The sequence below is a fragment of the Pecten maximus genome, unplaced genomic scaffold, assembly GCF_902652985.1.
Source record: "Pecten maximus unplaced genomic scaffold, xPecMax1.1, whole genome shotgun sequence".
NCBI lineage: Eukaryota > Metazoa > Mollusca > Bivalvia > Pectinida > Pectinidae > Pecten > Pecten maximus.
In genome coordinates, this window is record NW_022980059.1 from 23,128 (window position 1) to 45,902 (window position 22,775).

At 35.5% G+C, this 22,775-nt stretch overlaps 1 long non-coding RNA gene across 1 annotated transcript; it reads left to right on the forward strand.

Moving 5' to 3' along the window:
• The first annotated feature begins 301 nt into the window (after positions 1-301).
• Positions 302-14,317, forward strand: LOC117319393. Its single transcript, XR_004530716.1, has 3 exons — positions 302-1,751; positions 2,543-2,615; positions 13,904-14,317. It is a non-coding gene; the product is annotated as an uncharacterized LOC117319393 (long non-coding RNA).
• Positions 14,318-22,775: the final 8,458 nt, after the last annotated feature.

The window sequence follows — 22,775 nt, forward strand, 5'->3', positions numbered from 1 at the left end:
GAGGAATCTTGGCACTCACCATTGAATGATCTTTATAGGTTCCATGTCAGATTGATCTTTTCTCTATATTTCCCTTCCTCTTATATATCACTAATCTGTGTAAATTGAGAAACATCCCTCCAGTACTTTTCAAACAAGGGGAACTTATATATGAAATTTGAGATTTAGCGATAATGGCTGTTTGTCGACAATGTTTTTAGATTGGTCCAAAAATGCAATACGACGGACCAAGGGGAACCTACATATGAAATTTTAGAAAGATCCCTTCAGAACCTTCTGTAAAATAGTGATAACAAACTTCAGTTGTCAAAATCCAAGTTGGCTGTCTGTTGGCCATGTTGTTATCTGACTGGTCCCATAATGAAATATGCATAACTAAGGACCAAGGGCAATCTATATACCAGATTTAATAAAGATCCCTTTAGTTCTTTCTGAGAAATAGCGATAACAAACTTCAATTGTCAAAATCCAAGATGGCTGCCTGTCGGCCATGTTGATATCTGACTGGTCCCAAAATAAAATATGCAAAACTACGGACCACGGGCAACCTACATATGAAATGTCAGAGATATCACTTAAGCATTTTCTGAGAAATAGCAATAACAAACTTCAATTGTCAAAGTCCAAGATGGCTGCCTTTCGGCCATGTTGTTTTCTGATCGGTCCCAAAATGAAATATGCATAACTACAGACCGAGGGGAACCTACATATGAAATTTGAGAAAGATCCCTACATGGGATAGTGTAACTTCAGAGAGACACTTTTACCAAATATCAGCACCCTAGTACACTGTACAATTATAAAGTGATGTGTTTATAGCTTTCAACATTTGCACATATTTTTTAAAAAATCTGTTTTTTCCCAAAAAAATCTTTCATTTTAACTCTGGCAAGGGATAGTTTAACTACCAAAGGGACCCAAATACCATGCATTACTACGCTTTTCAACATTCGCAATGCAAAACTGTTCTAAGACCAAAAAAAAAAAAAGATTCAAAAAGAAAAAATCCTATTTTTTTTTCACTTTGACTTCAGGAAGGGATAGTCTAACTCCAGAGGGACTCTAATAATTGCCAAATATCAGCACCCTAGTACAATTATAAAGTGATGTATTAATACCTTTCAACACTTGCACCAAAAACTTGACGCATAAATATTCCAAAAAGTCCAAAAAAATTGAAAAATCTGTTTTTTTTCCAAAAAAATCTTTTAGTTTAACTCCAGCAGGGGATAGTTTAAAGGGACTATAAAGTTCGAAAACACCATCAAAAAATGATATAAAACCTTATTTTTTTTATGAGTATGTTACAAAACTAACACTTTCTGTTAATTACAAAAATTAAAAGTCACTGCAACCATTTATGACCGATATCTAAAAAATAAAGAATGTAAACATAGCAGTCTCGATCTAATTCATAAATTACCGCCTGTAACCTGACACCGTGCATGCGTATAAGTTGAGAAAGAAGCAACATGGCGGATGTAAACACGTAAAGGCAACAGGGGCATGAAAGTTACCTCACGGAACGTATGCCAAAAAGCGTTAGAGGAAGAAGTCAGACCAGAAAAGAGGACAAGTAGTAATCTATGTTAGCCAGGAGATTGATAGATGGCAAAAGTTGAAGGAGGATATTGGACTGAATACGGATTGGGAATTCGCGAAGCTGTTACTTGACAGGTTAGCTTAACTTCAGCATATAATTCTAGTGTATCCAATTGCCGTTGATTGTAATCCGGTAACCAGTGTTGAACGTAAGTATGTTATGAATAATACTACTAAAAGTGTCCTTTGATAATGATTGAATGATAATAGTTGTATATTATTCGCTTGAATTTAACTACGATAACGTGTATTCGTAGTTGAACGTGATATGGGGCCCAATCGGGGGTATATTCGTTCTTATGGAAATTGCTGTCTGTCTTCGTTTGATGAATTAGTGTTACTTGAAATTAGATATGACAGTACTGGTGATATTGTGACAATATCGACCGTGATTATAAACATAACTTTGATAATAAACAGTACAACGTATGTTTATTAACATGTGTATATATATGTGAAATTCATACTGTAAACTGTATAGCTACTGTACCTGTAGCTAGTATACATGTACACGTAGTACATTAATACTGTATATAATATATACATGTAGCAATGTGGTTGTAGATGTCCCTGCTGTTATCATTATAAAGTGATAATGTTACTGTATAAAAAAGACTATTGCATATAATGATCATATTGTTAATTATTGATAGCAATTAAAATGTCAATTTTAGTTATAAATTACACAAGAAAAATATCAGATGAGAACTGAATTGAGAATATTGAATCAATAAATATGCAAGTTATCTACATTTGTATGTCTTCTTCAGACATTTCCAGTATAAATGAAATAAATGATCAATCATAACTGTCCAGATCCATATATATAGGGTATAAGTAGTGTTTTTACACATTTTGTACAATTCGACCCGGACTACAATAAGCTACAATTGTATGTATGGCATTTATTTAATTCTATTATATCACATTTATTTTGAAGGAAGCAAAAGGTTGAAAGTACTCATGCTACCAAAAAGGAGGGCAGCATCGATATATATCATCAATCCTTTTGAGTAAGTTTCCTTATTCATTTAGAAATTAACACATCCAGGTGTTTCGTTTAAAAATATCACTTCCAGAACTAGATCATATTAGTGAAAAAATATATAGTATTGTTGAATTGTTGAATAAAGAATAAAATATAATTTTTTATACTTGTTATATGTGTTCAACTTTGTGAGGCAGTGTGTTATTTTGCAGAAGTAGGTCACATTGACTACATTTTGACCTACATCAATGAATAAACTGCTACATGTCTTCATAAATATGTGTTACTACTGAAACCTCATACTTTGACATGGGTTCACCGTGGCAAGGCATTGTGTTATGTAACCCCACCCCTCCTTCCTCCCCAGATATTTTATTCCCCTACCTATAATATAACCCCACCCCTCCTTCCTCCCCAGATATTTTATACCCCTACCTATAATGTTACCCCACCCCTCCTTCCTCCCCAGATATTATATACCTCTACCTATAATGTAACCCCACCCCTCCTTCCTCCCCCAGATATTATATACCTCTACCTATAATGTAACCCCACCCCTCCTTCCTCCCCCAGATATTATATACCTCTACCTATAATGTAACCCCACCCCTCCTTCCTCCCCCAGATATTATATACCTCTACCTATAATGTAACCCCACCCCTCCTTCCTCCCCCAGATATTATATACCTCTACCTATAATGTAACCCCACCCCTCCTTCCTCCCCCATATATTATATACCTCTACCTATAATGTAACCCCACCCCTCCTTCCTCCCCCAGATATTATATACCTCTACCTATAATGTAACCCCACCCCTCCTTCCTCCCCCAGATATTATATACCTCTACCTATAATGTAACCCCACCCCTCCTTCCTCCCCCAGATATTATATACCTCTACCTATAATGTAACCCCACCCCTCCTTCCTCCCCAGATATTTTATTCCCCTACCTATAATGTAACCCCTCCTTCCTCTTAATACATTTTATACCTCTACCTGTAATGTAACATAACCCCCTCATTCCTCCTAGATATTTTCTTATCTCCAATCCATAATGTAACCCCACAACAAGTATTATATCAACATTAACCCTGCATACTTTATGTTATGATTATGGTTATGTTACCTGTTTGCGATATTAAAAATAGTTTACCTGTATTTACACACATATGCTGTATTGCTGTTGCTGACGTTTTAGATAATTGACTAAAAATAGTACGTGATGCGAAATTCACGTATCGTACATTTCAATATATTCACTTCATTTCAAAAGTTTACCAAAATATATACATGTACGGTTGTAAAATAAAGTAATCCTTATAAATACCGATACTGGATAATGATAAAACAAGTCCTCGTCACCCCGCACTTTTTTACACTTACTTCGAGCCAAAATAATTGAGATATTCCATAACATACCAGGTACATTTGTAAGTATGGGACGTTGAATGAATAATTGATTTTCACTTTCAAATTTCAATACAAAAAAACGGAGAAAAATAATCGACAAATAAAATGAAATTCACATATCTAGAACGTTTCATACATACACACAAGTCCGTATCCATACCGAATACAGAACTGTTTGTACTATCTACTACAGATTGTTGTCAAGGAAAGTGTTAAAATCAAAGCCTGCAAAAATATGAAATATAAAATGGTTAACTTTGTAAACATAAAACACTTACTTTTTGTTCCGCTACACGTCTTCTTCCGTGTTTTATGATCAGCCATGCACGCGCACGATTATTCGTTTCTCGTGTGCAGTCACGTGCAAAGACATGCGCGTCTCGATTGGTTAATTTATTCCCCGTGTAATATTTAGATCATTTTCTGAGTAAAAAGGGACGTATATAACATGTATCATTTATATAATGTTCTGGGTACTACGGGACATATTTAACACGTGATATGACTGAAGTTTACACCAGCCCAGCTACACAGCGGCTGGTGAATAGTACATAATTCATTTTTAATTAAATACAAAGTTGTAATTAGAGATGAATTCCAAATTATTCAAGACAAACAATCAAATATATGTTTTCTGTCATAATTCAATTTCTCAACATGGTGATATGGATGGATTGTCTTCATGAACTAGCACGTTGGACCTCTACTTTTTATTACAGGACAGAGACCCATGTAACAGGACAGACATGCATATAACAGGACAGACATACGTGTAGCAGGACAGACATATATCTAACAGGACAGACATACATGTAACAGGACGGACATAAATGTAACAGGACGGACATAAATGTAACAGGACAGACATACACGTAACAGGACAGACATTCATGTAACAGGACAGAGATCCTTGTAACATGACAGACATACATGTAACAGGACGGACATAGATGTTTCAGGACAGATATGCGTGTAACAGGACAGAAACCCGTGTAATAGTACGAACATACATGTCACAGGACAGTCATACATGTAACAGGACGAACACATATGTAACAGGATAGACATACATGTAACAGGATGGATACGCATGTAACAGGACAAATATACATGTAACAGGACAGACATACATGTAACAGGACATTCATACATGTGACAGGACGAACATACATGTAACAGGACAAACATACATGTAACAGGACAGACATACATGTCATGTAACAGGACAGACATATATGTAACAGGACGAACATACATGTAACAGGTCAGGCATATATGTAACAGGACAGACATACATGTAACAGGACAGACATATATCTAACAGGAGAGACATATATGTAACAGGACGGACATACATGTAATAGGACGGACATACATGTAACAGGACAGAGATACATATAACAGGACAGAGACTCTTGTAACAGGACAGACATGCATGTAACAGGACGGACATACATGTAACATGACGAACACACATGTAACAGGACAGATCTATATGTAACAGGACAGACAGACATGTCATGTAACAGGACAGACATATATGTAACAGGACAGACATACATGTAACAGGACAGACATGCGTGTAACAGGACAGAAACCCATGTAATAGTTCAGACATACATGTCACAGGACAGTCATACATGTAACAGGACGAACACTCATGTAACAGAACAGACACATATGTAACAGGATAGACATACATGTAACTGGACAGACAGACATGTCACTTAACAGGACAGACATACATGTAACAGGACAGAGACCCTTGTAACAGGACAGACATGCATATAACAGGACAGACATATGTGTAGTAGGACAGACATACATGTAACAGGACAGACATTCATGTAACAGGTCAGAGATCCTTGTAACATGACAGATATACATGTAACAGGACAGACATTCATGTAACAGGACAGAGATCCTTGTAACATGACAGACATACATGTAACAGGACGGACATACATGTTACAGGACAGATATGCGTGTAACAGGACAGACACATATTTAACAGGATAGACATACATGTAACAGGACGAACATACATGTAACAGGACGGACATACATGTAACAGGCCATTCATACATGTGACAGGACGAACATACATGTAACAGGATGGATACACATGTAACAGGACAAATATACATGTAACGGGACAGACATACATGTAACAGGACATTCATACATGTGACAGGACGAACATACATGTAACAGGACGGACATACATGTAACAGGACAGACGTACATGTAACAGGACAGACATACATGTAACAGGACAGAGACTCTTGTAACAGGACAGACATGCATGTAACAGGACGGACATACATGTAACAGGACGAACACACATGTAACATGACAGACACATATCTAACAGGATAGACATACATGTAACAGGATGGATACACATGTAACAGGACAGACAGACCTGTAACAGAACAGACATATATGTAACAGGACAGACATATATTTAACAGGACGAACATACATGTAACAGGACAAAGACCCTTGTAACAGGACAGACATGCATATAACAGGACAGACATATGTGTAGTAGGACTTAACGTCGTGCTGGAGGAACCAAACGAACCTGACCCAGGATGTCCTTCTGTTAGACGATATCATATCCTACGTCGACACAGCCTCCGAACTTCTTCAATAATAAATTTGTAAATTTGTTCCAACTGTGTACATGTATATTAACATGTCTGTTATAGTTTTCTTTGTATGTTTTTTTATTTCAATTTTGTCCGTCGTTTAACGTTACGTTATGATTCTAATAGTGTTATTTCTATCAAAATATTAAAAACATGTAAGATTCCAAGATTATAATAGTGATATTCTAATATGAGTAACTTTAAATTAGCATACATGTATAGTGCTCAATAAATAATTAAGATTCTGATAGTGTTGTTTTCAAAATATGAAAAGATTTATTAACTTGCAGAATTCTAATGCTCTTATAACTTATATATCAATGTGATTAATAATAAACTGTAAAATTCACAATTTTATTTTAACAAATTGCTGAAATTTATATGTTAGTGTCTTGGTTTTCTAAAAGTTGTCAAGTGATTTCTACAGGTAAAATACAGGTAAAATATCTCCGGTAAATACATTTATCTGTATGAAACAGGCTATAATTATCCTTATTTTGATGTCTCTGCCTATTGTTCTAACTATGTTCTCTTTATATCGGACTGTCCGTTTAACTTTACGTTTCCATTCTGATTTCGGTGGGAAGTATCCAGTCTCTAAGTATTTCGTTAGAAATTTCGTTATGCGGTATTTTCCAAGTATTCTAACTATATCGGGTACAAAACCACTGGAGTGTTCTTTGTCGTACTGTCATACTGTCATATGAATATTTGTTTCTCCTGTGCGGATGGCGAGAGATATATAAGAAGTTGTAAGAAAATGAATTTTCTTATATTAATTTCTGCCGTTATTGGATATACTCCAATTATACTTTCTACCATGTCCGATTGGGTTCGTTTCTCCACGCCGAGGATACGTTTTGCTACATGGTGCTGAAATTGACTTATTTGGGTGTAGTCAGCAACCAGCATATTGTTCCAGATCTCGCATCCGTATAATGCGCTAGTGAGAACTACAGATCTATATACTTTAGTAACGGTAAGAGGATTAATGTTAATAATATCACTCCCAGTTCCGGATATCACAAGTAGTGCGTTTCTTCCTTTCCTACAACCGTTCTCTATTTTAGTAGACGCTCGCAGTTTGGAATCTATCGGAATTCCGAGATGCTCTTGCACATCTTTGATGGGTAATATGTCTCCATTCATAGTCCATGGACTATTGAGTATTTTGTTTCTTTTATTGTTGAACACTAATATGGAACATTTGTTATTATTATATTGATATTTCCAAATATTCGTGTAGTTTGCTGCTACATTTAACATTTCCTGCAGAGCGTTCCGACTTGTTGCAATTAAGGTCATATCATCTGCTAGCGTTGGATATCCACTATCTATGTCATACACCGCAGTACCACACTTGGGCTCTTCTAGCTGAATCAAGAGGTCATTAATATACGCTAGGTACAGAAATCAAGAAAATTAAAATAAGGAAAGATTATGCATAAAGAAAAGAAAAATTAAAAGAAAGATCCTGTGGTTGGTCATGCATGTGATATTTTAAGTGTACCCGGAACGAATGACGATACAAAATCGGTTGGCCGAGTGCCGACATACCGCACATCGAAGTACACAATGTACACGATTTGCACCTGTCGGTCGACTGCTAATCAGCGTATCGGTCAGCCACGCTGATTTGGAACTTTTCAGTCTATGACGTCACAGGTTTGACGGAGTAACTGATCATGAAATGGTGGCCAGTAGTACAGACAACAAATACAGGTGGGTCTTACTGTCGGAAGTATGGTGTTCCATTAGGGCCAAATTGCCAATATCGCTCCTTCGCTCCTTCGACCTAAACGCGAAGGAGCGAAAACACGATGGTGAAGGAACGAAGGAGCAAAAATACGATGGCGAAGGAGCGAAGGAGCAAAAATACGATGGCGAAGGAGCGAAAACACGATGGCGAATTCGCTCCTTCGCCATTGTGTTTTCGCTCCATCGCCATCGTGTTTTCGCTCCTTCGCCATCGTATTTTCGCTCCTTCGCGTTCGCAAGTTCGATGGAGAGTAATTGGTTTATTTATTTTATTTTATGTGATGTATGCATAAGTATTCCAAATGATTTTGCAGCTCCCTTACCTTGAAGAGACATTTAAAGGCTCTTGGTCTCAAGAAACGGGGAAATTGGAGTTTAAGTGAAATTGTCACCACTATTAAGGTTAATATACAATCTCTCCAATAGTATGTTCCACGTCTTATAGTATTTCGACTGATCCTATTGTATGTATATATGTATATTATCCACCTTAAAGTTGACAAAGTGGCTCAATGAACCGAACTATTTATGAAAACTTCTCTGGAAGTACATATACATTACAATTAAACATAGACAGTACTGACTATGACAGAATGGAAGAAGAAGACTACTTTTGGCCGGAAGGTATCTACTGGCGAGTCTGGAATCCATACTTTAAACGTGAGGGTGGTTCAGCACCAAACAATTCCTTTTCTGGTTATCGTTGATGATTGTTATATATTGTAAGATAATTTTATTAACTTTTTTCCTGATGTGTGCCTTACGCATATCAAGTTGGACTGTCCGTGGGGCAATGTATGGTAAGGATTATATAGAAAAAGTTTTAGACAACTCAGATATTTTAGTGTTATGTGAACACTGGTTAAATGTAACCAATATAATTTTTTTGGATCAAATACATGGTGATTTCAAAGTTAAAGCCCAAACATATCGCGAAAAAAGTAATTTGCCTGGTCGAGGCTCTGGTGGTGTTTGTATCCTCGTAAGAGAAAATGTTGGTGTTAAAGTCAACCATACCTATGTGAAATCCTCGAGAATCCTATCGATGCAAGTTCAAATTGGAAACTCACAAATATTAAATATCATAGGAGTTTTACTTCCCTCAACAAACGTCTCTATTAATACTTACAGAGACAATGTGTATGAAGTTTTTGACGTGTATGATCAAATGTGTGAGGCTGGCTCTACAATAATATGTGGAGATATGAATGTAGATTTTTCCAAATTGTCAATTAGAAGTCAAATTATTCATGAAATGCTTCGTGACAGGAGTATTGGGTCTGTGTATCTGATGCTGGCTTGTGCGAAAGGTCCAAACTATTCTTATAGAAATAAAGATAGCACACAAAAGTCACTTATTGACCATGTTTTAGCACCTGAATGCTTTTTATGCAATGTTAAATCATGTGAAATAAGTAATGACTGTCCCTATGCAGTGTCCGACCACTTTCCTATTTTTGTAAGTATTGATATAAGTACGTGTATGCTGCATACGCCAGTTGCTGAAAAACGTCACACTGTTCTGAACTGGGTTAAAACCGATAATGTTGCTTTACAGTTATACAAGATGGAATTAGACAATGCATGTAATAGTATGGCAGAATTAGATATTACTCCTGTAGGCATGGAAAATTATAATTCACAATTAGTTAAATTAATGCATGAAATAACTAACACTTATATATCAGTTGGCCAATATAGGACGTATCTGCGTCCTTACTGGAAGTCTAATAATCTAAACTAATATCATTATGAACAAAGAAAAGCCCGGAAAATATGGATTGGTAAGGGAAGACCGCGAGGTAATGAGAGCCATACATATACCGCTTATAAGGACAAAAAAAAGAGAATTTCGAAAGAGAAAACGAGAGGCTGAGAGAAAGTGGAGAGAGGAGAAATATGCAGAGATAACAGAAGTTACTGAAATGGAAATTGGTCAGTATTATAGAATTGTTAAAAAACAGAGAAATTCAAAGTGTGCAAAAAATAAATTATTGTATAATGGTAAAACTGCCGATTCCCCAGAAGACATATGTACGCTGTGGGGAACATATTTTTCGGAATTGTACAGTGAAACAACAAGAGAAGATTTTGATAAGAAATTCTATGACCATGTCAATTCAGAATTATCATGTATTATGAATACTACGGATAATACTCGAACAGAAATAAAAAGTGTATCAATGCATGAAATAAATTCCAAAATAAGAACTCTGAAAAAGCAAAAAGCCCCTGGGCCGGATTTTATTACTAATGAACATTTACTATTTTCCGGAAAAGGTTTTAAAAAAATGTCTTTTTAAACTCTTCAATGCGATTATGCAATGTGAATATATACCACAAATGTACAAACACGGAACAATAATTCCGTTGTACAAAGGTAATAACAAAGATAGAACAAATCCATCTAATTACAGAGCGATAACTCTGACGTCTGTATTAGGAAAACTTTTTGAAAAAATCTTGCTTGATAGATTAGTAAATGATCTTAGTGAAAGTAATGTAACTTTTCCTCATCCTTGTCAATTTTGATTTAGAAAAGAACACGGGGCTGTTCCTGCAATTTATACAATTAAGGAAATTATCAATTATTATAAATCATGTAGTCGAAATTCGAATGTTTATGCATGTTTCTTAGACAATGAAAAGGCCTTTGACAGAATATGGCAAAATGGTTTGTTTTATAAATTATATAAATATGGAATAGTGGGAAAACTATGGAATCTTGTATTAAACACCTATAGAGGGGCTACTTGTGAAGTGAGATATAAATCTCGTATAAGTGATACTGTCTATATAAAGCAGGGGGTCGGTCAAGGCCGAGTGATGTCATCTTGGATGTTTTCGTTATTCATAGATGATCTAATATATGAGTTAGAAAAACAAAACAGTGGTATTGTTATAGGTCCATTACATATCTCAGCAATACTACTAGCTGATGATACAACTCTAGTATCTTCCTCTTTGAAAAACTTACAATGTCAATTAGATTGTGTTCAATCATATGCTAATATGTGGAGATTAACATATAATGGAAAGAAAAGTACTGCTGTCGCATTTAGAAATAGACAGTGTAGAAATAAAAAAACTTTGCAACAACATTAATGATTTACATCTAGGCAATACAAGAATATTGCAAAAAAGACATGTGGTATATGCCGGAGAGATTTTGTCGGCCGAACATGATTCTTTAACTGTAGTAAATCGTGCAGCAAATAAGATGAAACGGAAGCTGCACTCTTTATATGATGTTGGAGTAAAACCTGGTGGTATGGCACCTATATCGTCAAAATGTGTATGGGAGCGAGTCGTACTTCCGGCCGTTCTTTATTCTTCTGAAACGTGGGGACAAATGACCTTTAGAGAAAAGGAAATATCTTGCCTGATTCAGAAGGAAATAGCACCCTTAAGGGCCGAGCTAGACTCCGTTAAGCTAGAAAACCAAGACCTCCGGCTAAAACTGGACGATCTAGAGCAATATAGTCGGAGGCCTCTGGTAAGAATCTCTGGGATCCCCGAATCCCAATCTGAAAATACAACTGCTTTGGTCCTTGGCGTCATGGATAAGGCCGGTATATCTGCAAGTGCTGATGACATTGAACGGTCACACCGCGTTGGGTATCCCATGAAAACGAGGTCTAAACCTCGTCAGATAACTATGAGATAAATTGAAAGAATCGGGCATATCTGGGAAATTACTAGCTTGGTGTGAAAATTATTTATCTGGCAGAAGTCAAAGGGTTGTAATAAATGGTATTTCTTCGAAAACTCAAAATATGAAAGCAGGTGTACCTCAAGGTTCAATCTTAGGACCTCTTTTCTTTCTCTTATACATAAATGATATTGTGAATGAAATAAATTGTAAAATAAAATTATTTGCTGATGATACAGCCTTGTATACTAATAGTTGAAAATCGCACTCTCGCTATCAATACTATCAATAATGATCTTTCGAAAATACATATATGGGCAAATAAGTGGTTAGTAAAATTCAATCCCGATAAGACAGAATCGTTGTTAATTAGCAGGAAAACTATACCTGGTATATATGATCCTATCACTATGAACAATATAAATGTAACTAGTGTAAAATCTCATAAACACTTAGGAGTATTGATATCTGAAGATGGTACATGGCATAAACATGCATGTTGACTATATATGTATATTGAAAAAAGTGTCACCAAAGACTAGCAGTATTAAGACATTTAAAAAAATACCCTTGATAGGAATTCTCTCCAAACAATATATTTTGCTTTTAATAGACCTATTTTGGAATATTCTGATATTGTCTGGGATCATTTACCAAATTGCTTGTATCAAAATTTAGAAAACATTCAAATAGAAGCAGCAAGAATAGTTACAGGTGCTACAAAATTGTCTAGTGTAAATCTATTGTATACAGATGTGGGCTGGGAAAAATTATCTAAAAGACGGGAAAATCACAAAATTGTACAGTTTCATAAAATGTATCACAAGAAAACTCCATTTTATCTATCAGATCTTATTCCAGGTAAAGTATCAAATAGTCATAGGCATAATACACGAAATTCAAATAATTTACTCTCAATTAATTGCAGAACTCAGTTTTACAAAACCTCATTCTTAAATGCCTCAATACAGTTATGGAATTCATTACCAGTTGATATTCGAGAAAATCCGTCTGTCAGTATAATCAAAGGCTTTTTACAAAAGGACAAACTAATAATCCCCAGTTATTTTAACATTGGAAATAGAAATCTTCAGATCTTACATACAAGATTAAGGCTCAAATGTAGTAATCTTAAACAACATTTATACATAAGAAATTTAGAGGAAAGTCCATTATGTTCTTGTGGGTTAGTAGATAGTACTTGCCATTTTTTACTATCGTGTGACAAGTACAACATTATCAGACAAAATACTTTATTTCAGTTAGATATAATATTAACTGAAAAAACTTTGCTATGGGGAAATGATACTTATTCAATACAGAAAAATGATCAAATATTCTTGACAGTACAAAATTATATTAAGCTAAGTAAACGTTTTAGCTGATATTTTTGAACCCATTATGTCATCTATCGAATGTATAATGACATACATTTATACGTAGCTATATAAGGTAATTTTATTTACAGGTGTCACTGTTGTTTATTTCTACTATTAATTCTAGTCACCACATGTACGTATATATGTCTATTGGTTTTAATTGTAACCAATAAATATCATTATTTCATTTCATATTGATGTAAGGTGTTCCAGTTCGAAGATTTATATTTGCCTTTGTATGTAAATGGAAAGGAATTAATATAAGCTCTAAGCTTGTTTTCCCATCCCATAAAAAATATTTGTATATGTATTGATTATTTTGATTAATGAATAAAATATTGTTTAAACTAACTACATATATCTAACACAGGTGTCCAATGGCACTGTCCATTAGTTTTGCCGGACATCGTCACGTTACGATTAGCTTTTTGAAGACCCTGATTTTATATTATTATAGGGGGCGCTAGTTTCCACATTCGGCGTCTGCTGAAGTTAAAGTTACAGAAGGGTTCGTTACAGAATAACCGTACGGACGTCGCCGGAGTACGGTCAGACAAGGTAACTATAAAGATATACTTGTTTGAATAGGCTTACTATAGCATTGTACTGTTCTTTGATAACTTACGGTATATTTACACGGCGAGATACTTTTGACAGGGGCCGTGTAACCTTTAACTGCCCATAGCTGATTTTCCCGATGCTGACGATGCAATTTTCAAAGTTCGTATTTTGAAAAAAATATAGCGTGTCAACTTACATTTAAATGATTAACAGGGTCCAATGTATACTCCTTTCCATAATCACATGATTAAATGAGAAGAATTTCTTAGCAAACAAACAAATTATGAAGTTTTCTTCTTCCGAAGCGAAGCAGAGCTTAAGCAGACAATGCTGCAGGTGGCCTAGTGAAAGTATCGGCTAGAAAAGTGCTACAACGACATGGACATATATTTTGTGTGTTCTATACCGGATTATACTATATATTTGTGTCTGTGATATATATATGGGATATATATTGTTATGTATGTATCCGTTACTATCCGTGGTCATTATCCTGATGTTAGTACGTTCCTATAACAGAACCGCATGGTTCCGGTTTGTGTACTGCGCATGTTTGTAATGTTGTGACCCGCCATTAAAATGTTCCAAGCAGTGGTGCGTTGTCCTGGTAGTTTATAAGTAAAAGAACCAATACAAACACAACAGTGGCGACGAGGATCGACGTAAACTATCATCGGAACAACACCTGAAACAGAAAAACTGCAAGGTATGGCTGTAAGACACGGAAATATCGAGGAATTCGATATAAATTCTCAGAATTGGGACGAGTACATCGAACGTTTAGAACATTATTTTGTGGCTAACACTGTGGATGATGATGCTATAAAGCGTTCCATATTACTGACTGTTTGTGGCAGTAAGACATACGGACTTATTCGGAATGTAGTGAGTCCTGAAAAACCCAGTGATAAAACGTACGATGAACTGAAAACGGCTATTGGCACACACCTTAAACCCAAACCGTTGGTCATAGCGGAAAGGTTCAAATTCCACCAACGTAAACAGAGGGAAGGAGAAACGGTGAGTCAATTCTTAGCTGAACTTCGTAAATTAAGCGAACATTGTAATTTTGAAGGCTTTCTTAACGATGCAATACGTGATAGATTCGTGTGTGGATTATCCTCCACTGCAACACAGCGTAAATTACTCTCAGAATCTGATCTCACATTGAAAAGAGCCATGGACATTGCAATTAGTATGGAGATGGCTGACAGCGAATCTCGTAAACTTAAGGAAACAGTGTTTGATGATGGTAAGAATGCGGAAAGGACACACAAAGTGTTTACACAATGCTTTCGTTGTGGTAAGAACAATCACAATGCAGACAATTGTTACTACAAAAACAGCAAATGTCACAAATGTCACGAAAACGGACATCTGAGTAAAATGTGTCATGTCAACAAATCGCGACAGAATGTAAACAAACCGCGATCACATCAAAGTACTGAAAGTACTGGTGGTACTCCAGGAAACAAAAAGGGACATAAAATGAAGAAAAAAAGTCCTAAGGTCAACTTTGTGGATTCTGACATGGATTCTTCTGGTGTCCAGGATACTGAACAACAGTACTCATGGCCTCTATTCTCAATCAATTCTGGTGGTCATAAAGAAATAAACATTGATTTGTTAATTGACAACAAACAACAGAAAATGGAATTAGATACTGGCGCTTCAGTTTCGTTGATGTCGGAAAAGGAGTACAAACAGAAGTATGATGGAAAACTTAACAAGTCATCAACAGTATTAAGAACATACACCGGTCAGCTTTTACCAGTTGTCGGAGAAAAATCTGTTACTGTACAGTATGGAGACCAACATCTATCGCTACCATTACTTGTTGTCAAAGCTGATGGACCAGCATTGCTGGGTAGGAACTGGTTAAGTCAATTAAAACTTAATTGGCAGTCCATCAAGTACACCATCCATGATAACTTGGAGAAGGAAATCTTCCAGAAATACAAGGTTTTCAATGAAGAGCTTGGTACTGTGAAAGGTGTAACTGCGACACTTCGATTGAAAGATAACTGTACACCAAAGTTTTTCAAACCAAGGCCCGTGCCTTTTGCTCTGAAGGACAAGATTGGTGAAGAGCTTGAACGCTTGGAAAAGGCCGGTATTCTCAGAAAAGTGGAGAGTTCTGATTGGGGCACTCCTATTGTACCAGTGTTGAAGCCTGATGGATCTGTGAGGATATGTGGGGACTATAAAGTCACTATCAATCCCTACTTGGATGTTCCAGAATATCCTTTACCCACAAGTGAAGAGTTGTTTGCAAAGTTGAATGGTGGTGAACAGTTCTCAAAACTTGATTTGACTAGTGCGTATCAACAAGTACTCTTAGACGAGGAGTCGCGAAACCTTGTAACCATAAACACACACCAAGGTTTGTACCAGTATACGCGTCTTCCATTTGGAGTTGCGGCTGCACCAGCTATTTTTCAACGCACAATGGATCAAGTCCTGCAAGGAATTGAAGGTGTCGGATGCATATTAGATGATATTCTAATTACGGGGAAATCTGATGTGGAACACCGTCACAATCTTCATACGACACTACAGCGACTTGAAAATTTCGGTATACGACTACGGAAAGACAAATGTTTTTTCCTTCGCGATGACGTAGAATATTTCGCGTTCAAAGTCAACAAAGAAGGTATCCACCCTTCACCGAGAAAAGTGGAAGCCATTTTGAAATTGGCTGATCCTCAGAATAAGCGTGAACTTCAATCTTGGCTCGGTATTGTGAATTATTACCGGAAATTCATTCCCAACATGGCGACTGTCCTTGAGCCTCTTACTCATCTGCTTGCCAATGATGTTGAATGGCAATGGAGCCCAACATGTGCGAATGCGTGTGAGACTATCAAGAAACTTTTGGTTTCATCTGAAGTTATGGTACATTATGACCCAAAGAAACCATTGATGTTAGCTGTCGATGCTTCATCATATGGACTTGGAGCTGTTATCTCGCACACCATTGAGTCGAACGACAAACCCATAGCGTATGTTTCGCGCACCTTGACATCTGCGGAAAGGAATTATTCGCAGATAGAAAAAGAAGCGTTAGCGATTATCTTTGGAATTCAACGGTTTCACCAGTATCTGTACGGGCGACGTTTTACCCTATTGACGGACCATAAACCGCTGACAACTATATTGGGACCAAAGAAGGGCATTCCGGTTTTGGCCGCGTCTCGATTGCAAAGATGGGCGATACAGTTATCCGCGTACCAGTTCGACATAAAGTTTCGTTCAACGGATAAAAACGGAAATGCTGATGTGTTATCACGTTTTCCTATGAAAGAGGAGGAAAGTGGAGTTGACGACAACTATGTGTAGGTATGACACATGCCGCCATTTTGTTGTCGGATTCAGTATTTAATAAATCAAATGGTGAAAATAAAATCGTCGAAATTAGTATTAAATCACGTCTTTGAACGAGATACTTATAAATGGTGGTTGTCAGATATGTATGCAATATGTTGGAAACGTTTCTTTATTCAAATGGACTACAAACCCTATTTAAAAGACAGTTGAAGTGCTACTGTCAGCCCTTGCGTCAATATACGCTCACAACGGGAGCGCGATGTTGACGTCGGGTGATAACACTTGCGTTTTCCATCGCCATTTCGGCATATGAGCCGGTCGTTGTTTATGTTCGAGCCAGTACCTAAATAAAAGCCACAGATTCGTAGTTTTTAGTGATGTAATTCTCTTGTCGATATTCCGGTATTTTCATATGAAGAAACGCGTTTTATTGTTTCAAATAATTATATCGACGTATTCCGTTCAAGTAATTTTACGGCGAAATATATCATCCGAAAGTTGGCGAAATAATCTTTCAGTTGAACCTACTTGTGCGAAACTAAAACGACTGGCTCACACACCGAAATGACCTAGAACGCAGAGAGACCGTGACCTTCAACCGCAATTATGGCTGCCGTCAGTGTCGACATTACGCGCGAAGACTTGTTAGGTTTGGCTGGGTGGGACGAAGCGTTCTTCGCTGATTTCGTATCGAAACGACCCAGTTCAGGTAAATAAACGATATCAATGAGGCAAACATTATCTCTTCTATCATTATTTATGCTTTATTGTGTTTTAACCGATCACAATCTGATACAATGAACACTTGTACAAGTTGTACTGTAGCGAGTGTTAGCCTATATTTAGACACCCATGTGTGTATATAGAACACGTGTGTCGCACCGCGGATTGTAAACACAACTCTGTCAATTTTTCGAATATCAAGTTGAAAATTGCTGTTAATGGAAATTATCATATAGAAACAACATATTGTCATTACATATAAGGCATATGAAATATTTAAAATGTTTTTAAAAGATGTTGTATGAGGTTGTTTACTCGTGACATTATTTTGTCGGTTGGATTTAAATATTTTTAACCATTTAATTCATTGTCTTACAAATGATATGATCTAGTAAGACTTGTTACTATATTAGACATTCTTATTTCTAGATTTCTTCTGATGTGTTAATGAAATAAGAATACTAGATCTAATTATATTTATTCAGCTAAAATTAATAATTATGTTTAATTAAACTGATCTAATAATCATGAAATGTCTGTTGTGGATTTTACCTAGTCTTAATATTTAAATTAAAACAATGATGTTGAGGATAAGCTTTAGCTTATATTTCAGTCTTTATTTTGATAGGCATCACAAGTATCACTACTTCGCAGTATTATCTTCTCTTCGAACATGTCCAGAAGACAGAAAACTGTATTTACAAAAAAATTGAAGAAATTCTGCTTACTGCAAACCCTGGTTTCACCTTTCCTTCAAAGTGGTCAAACTTGACCAGAAGTGTGCTGAATAATATTGCAAAAAAAATACGCTTACAGTCACCTGTTCTTGAGGTCTCATCAGATTTGCAATTACATAATAAACAGGAAGATTTTATTGGGCCTATATGCAACTCTGTAGGTATCGGTAAAAAAGATATATGATTCAAAAGTTACCGCAATTCAAGGAATTTCACTTTCTGTTGGATGCTTCTACGAACTGTGCATACTCAAAAACCGTGACAAAAAATGTCTTCATGATTTGAAAAACTGGTTGAAAAAAATTGAACCAGATTCAAATCTATCCACCGACAAGTTGAGATACCTCCAGAAGAAAATTAAAGAAAAATGTGATACTTTATCTAAGAATAAACTTTCATTTGAGCTAGAAATGTTCAAAGATCAACTGTTTTCAAAATTTGTCAACACTATCAAAAGTGATAGATCCACACAATCAAAACCAGAGTGTTTAGTGAAATCCCAACAAAGTGTATTAAAATTGAAAAAGGCATGTCATACTCTGGTGTCATCACAGAGACAAATTGAAGATGAAAATAGTGTTTTATTGACAGAAAATATGACTCTTAAAGACATCATTAGGGAAAATAATGACCGTGTTAAAAATCTTGAAAACAAAATTGAGAAACAGTGTTCCGAATTGGATTCCATGAAAAACACTGAAAATGAAAATGTACAGCTGGAGCAAAATGTATTAGACTTGAAGAAAACTGTAACCACCTTAAAGAATGAAAATGTTTACAAAAGACTTCAAAGAAAAAAGAAATTGTTAGATGATAAGGAGAGACGTCTGACAATGAAAAGTGACACTTTAAAAGGAAAAGTAAAACAACTAAAACATAAAATTGTCCATGGAGAATCTAAGCTTGAAAATAACAGACGAAAACTGTGTCGAGTTTCTAACCGTTTATCATATGCATTAAATGCAAAGTGTTCTTCTGATAAGAAACTTCTGAAGAAAAATGTTGATTTGGAAAATGAAAAACAAGAAAATATTTCACTTAAAAAGGAAATAGCAAATTTAAAAGATGAAAATAAAATATTAATTAATGAAAACAAAGGATTAACCACAAAGGACCCAGACAGTAATAGATACAATGATGACATCAGAACTTGTGTAATGGATTTAGCTGGTGTTGGAATCCCAACTAACAAAATATCTAAAGTCATTGGAAGTGTAAATATGCTTTATTCAAATGATAAACTTCAATTACCATCAAGAACTACCATTCAAAACATTTGTGATGAAGGGCATATCATAGCAAAGGAACAAATAAGTGAAGTCTTGCATAACAGTCTAAATTTTGATATTTTTTCCGATGGGACAGCAAGGGATGGAAACAAAATTCTTAATGCTGGTATCCACACAGATAAAAAAAGCATGGTGCTGGGATATAAACATGTTGCCAAAGAGGATAGTGAAACTGTTGCTGGAGTTATTAAGGATTTTATTTGTGAATCTGCTCGTATACAAAACCAACCTGTTGCTAATTTGTTATCTAAGTTAAATGCCATGATGTCTGATCGTTCAAGTGTAATGAAGAAAACTAATGAAATAATTGATGAGTGGAGAAGTAATATTTTAAAAGATAATGCAGATCTTGGTGAAAATGACATACATAAACTTAATTTCTTTTATTGCTCAGCACATGTATTACTTGGATTTCATAATGAAATTATTAAGGATTTTAAAACGATACAAGGAAATCCAATTGGTCGAGATGCTCTACCACAGTTTGTGAAATTTAAATCTAGTATGGAACAACCAGCAGTGCGCTTAATAAGAACAGCATCAGAGGTACTTGGACCAAGAGGGGATGAGAAGAATGGTGCAAGGCAGCAGTGGTTGGCATATTTATCTAAAAAAAATAAAACTAGCAAAATAATTGATTATCGTGGCAATAGATTTAATAATTTATTCACTGGAGCAGTTTCTATTGTTTACCACTCGAAAGACATTTTAGATTTTCTTCAAAATTATTTTGAAAAGCCCAACCTTAAATTACAGTCCGTATTAGCTGATGTTGAATCTGCTGATGTCCTGAGCCAAGTGTCAGCTTTAGCATTAATATCTATATACATTGCTGAGCCATATTGGACTTTAGTAAATAGTGATGAACAGTACTTGGACTTTTACCAGTTTGTCGGCCCTCTAAATGAAAGACTTGCTGTATTGGAAGGAGATTCAAGTTCACTCCTAGAAAATAACTTTGTTCCTGTTTTTGGTAAATATCCTCATGTTTTTGATGAAGAACTGTTAAAAATTGCTAAAGAACTTCCTAATATTCAGGAAAATTTGTGTGCCATTTGTAAGGCTATGTTGAAAGTGGTAAGGAGGCAACTGAAAGATCATTTACCCCTTGGTGTTTATAGTTCAGCACCTGATGATATTGATCGTCAGCGATCAATCCACAGCAAACTGACCAATATTCCATCTGAAAATTTGTTTGGTGATCTGGATTTTGCTCAAAAACAAAAACCAAATGCAAGTCTTCGTCATCATAGTTCCATTTCAATGTTAAAACATAACCATACATCATCTTGGCTTCGAGAAAAATCATCTGTAGCCCGAAAACTACTGTTCATAAAGGCTAGAAAATCTGCAAAGGAGCTTAAGAAAAATGATTGTATATATGAAAAGACTGTTCTTCAACAACGCAAGCAAATAATTAATGAAATAAAGCAAAGGAAGGAAATGTTAAAAGTGAAACGTAAAAAGGAACTTAAAAATATCGAGCAAAATGTGAAGAAAATGGGTGGTGTTGTTCGTTCCCTGGATGATTTGGAAACTCTTTTAACAATGTGCAAAAGTGTGAATAAGAAAAAAAATTCACTACGTTTTCAATTTCTTTACTGCAAACAGATATTAAATATTTCTCCTGTATCTTCTTATTCTGTACAAAAAACTTTGTTGCACCTGAAACAAAATCTTATTGACACTCTGAAACTAAATTCAGTAAAACAAATTGTTACTGGAACCTGGATAATTGCATCCTATGAAGATAATTGGTATCCCGGAGAAGTTCTGATGTGTTCAGTGGACAAGTTGACAGTAAAGTTTATGTCTAGAAAGACAAACAGTTCCTGCACATTTGTATGGCCTCGAAAGGACGACATACAGGAAGTCGAAAAAAAGTTTATCATACATTCACATTATGACATTCTGCCGTCCCCAGGTTTGCGGTTCTGGGTTGTACCAAATAGCGATGAAATTCAGGAAAAACATCAAAACTTTGTTAAAAAATATTTCAATTAACTTCATTGCTAAAAGTCAAAGGTATATATTTCAACCTTAAGTGAAGTAACAGGTTATATACATGTTTATATGAAGTTCTTCTAAAAAAGTGTGTTTAATTTCAAACATTTCAAATGAACAGTTTATTAGTTATGGCATTTACGCATATTAATTAGGTAAATGCAAAGGTAAAATTGTTACCATAGCAACAGATTACATGATTTCTAGTCTATTAGTGAGATGCAAGTAACAAAACCTGTTTCATTTCACAGAAAATTGCTATTCAAATCAGTATTCAAAGTTTGGTGATATTCATGCATGTAGTTTTTTTGTAATGCCATTTACGCATATTAATTAGGTACAATTAAAGGTAAAATGGTTTCCATAGCAACATATTTCACAATTTTGGTTCCAAAAATGGGATAATTTATTTTTGTTTTACTCTAATTGATAGAGAACTGCTCTGTGAATCAACATGCAAAGTTTGGTTATTGTCATGCACTTAGTTTTCATGTTATGTCATTTACGCATATTAATGAGGTGGACTTAGCCAAATTTTGAGGTGGACAATAAATTTATTTAAAATTTCTCCATTTTCAAGAGCTAATATATTATTGTTCACAAGTTTTATGGGCCTGCACTTTTTGCTACTTATTCAGTAAGGTTCATAGTAATGGGAAATGGAAAAAAAAGTTAGTTTGGGAATGAA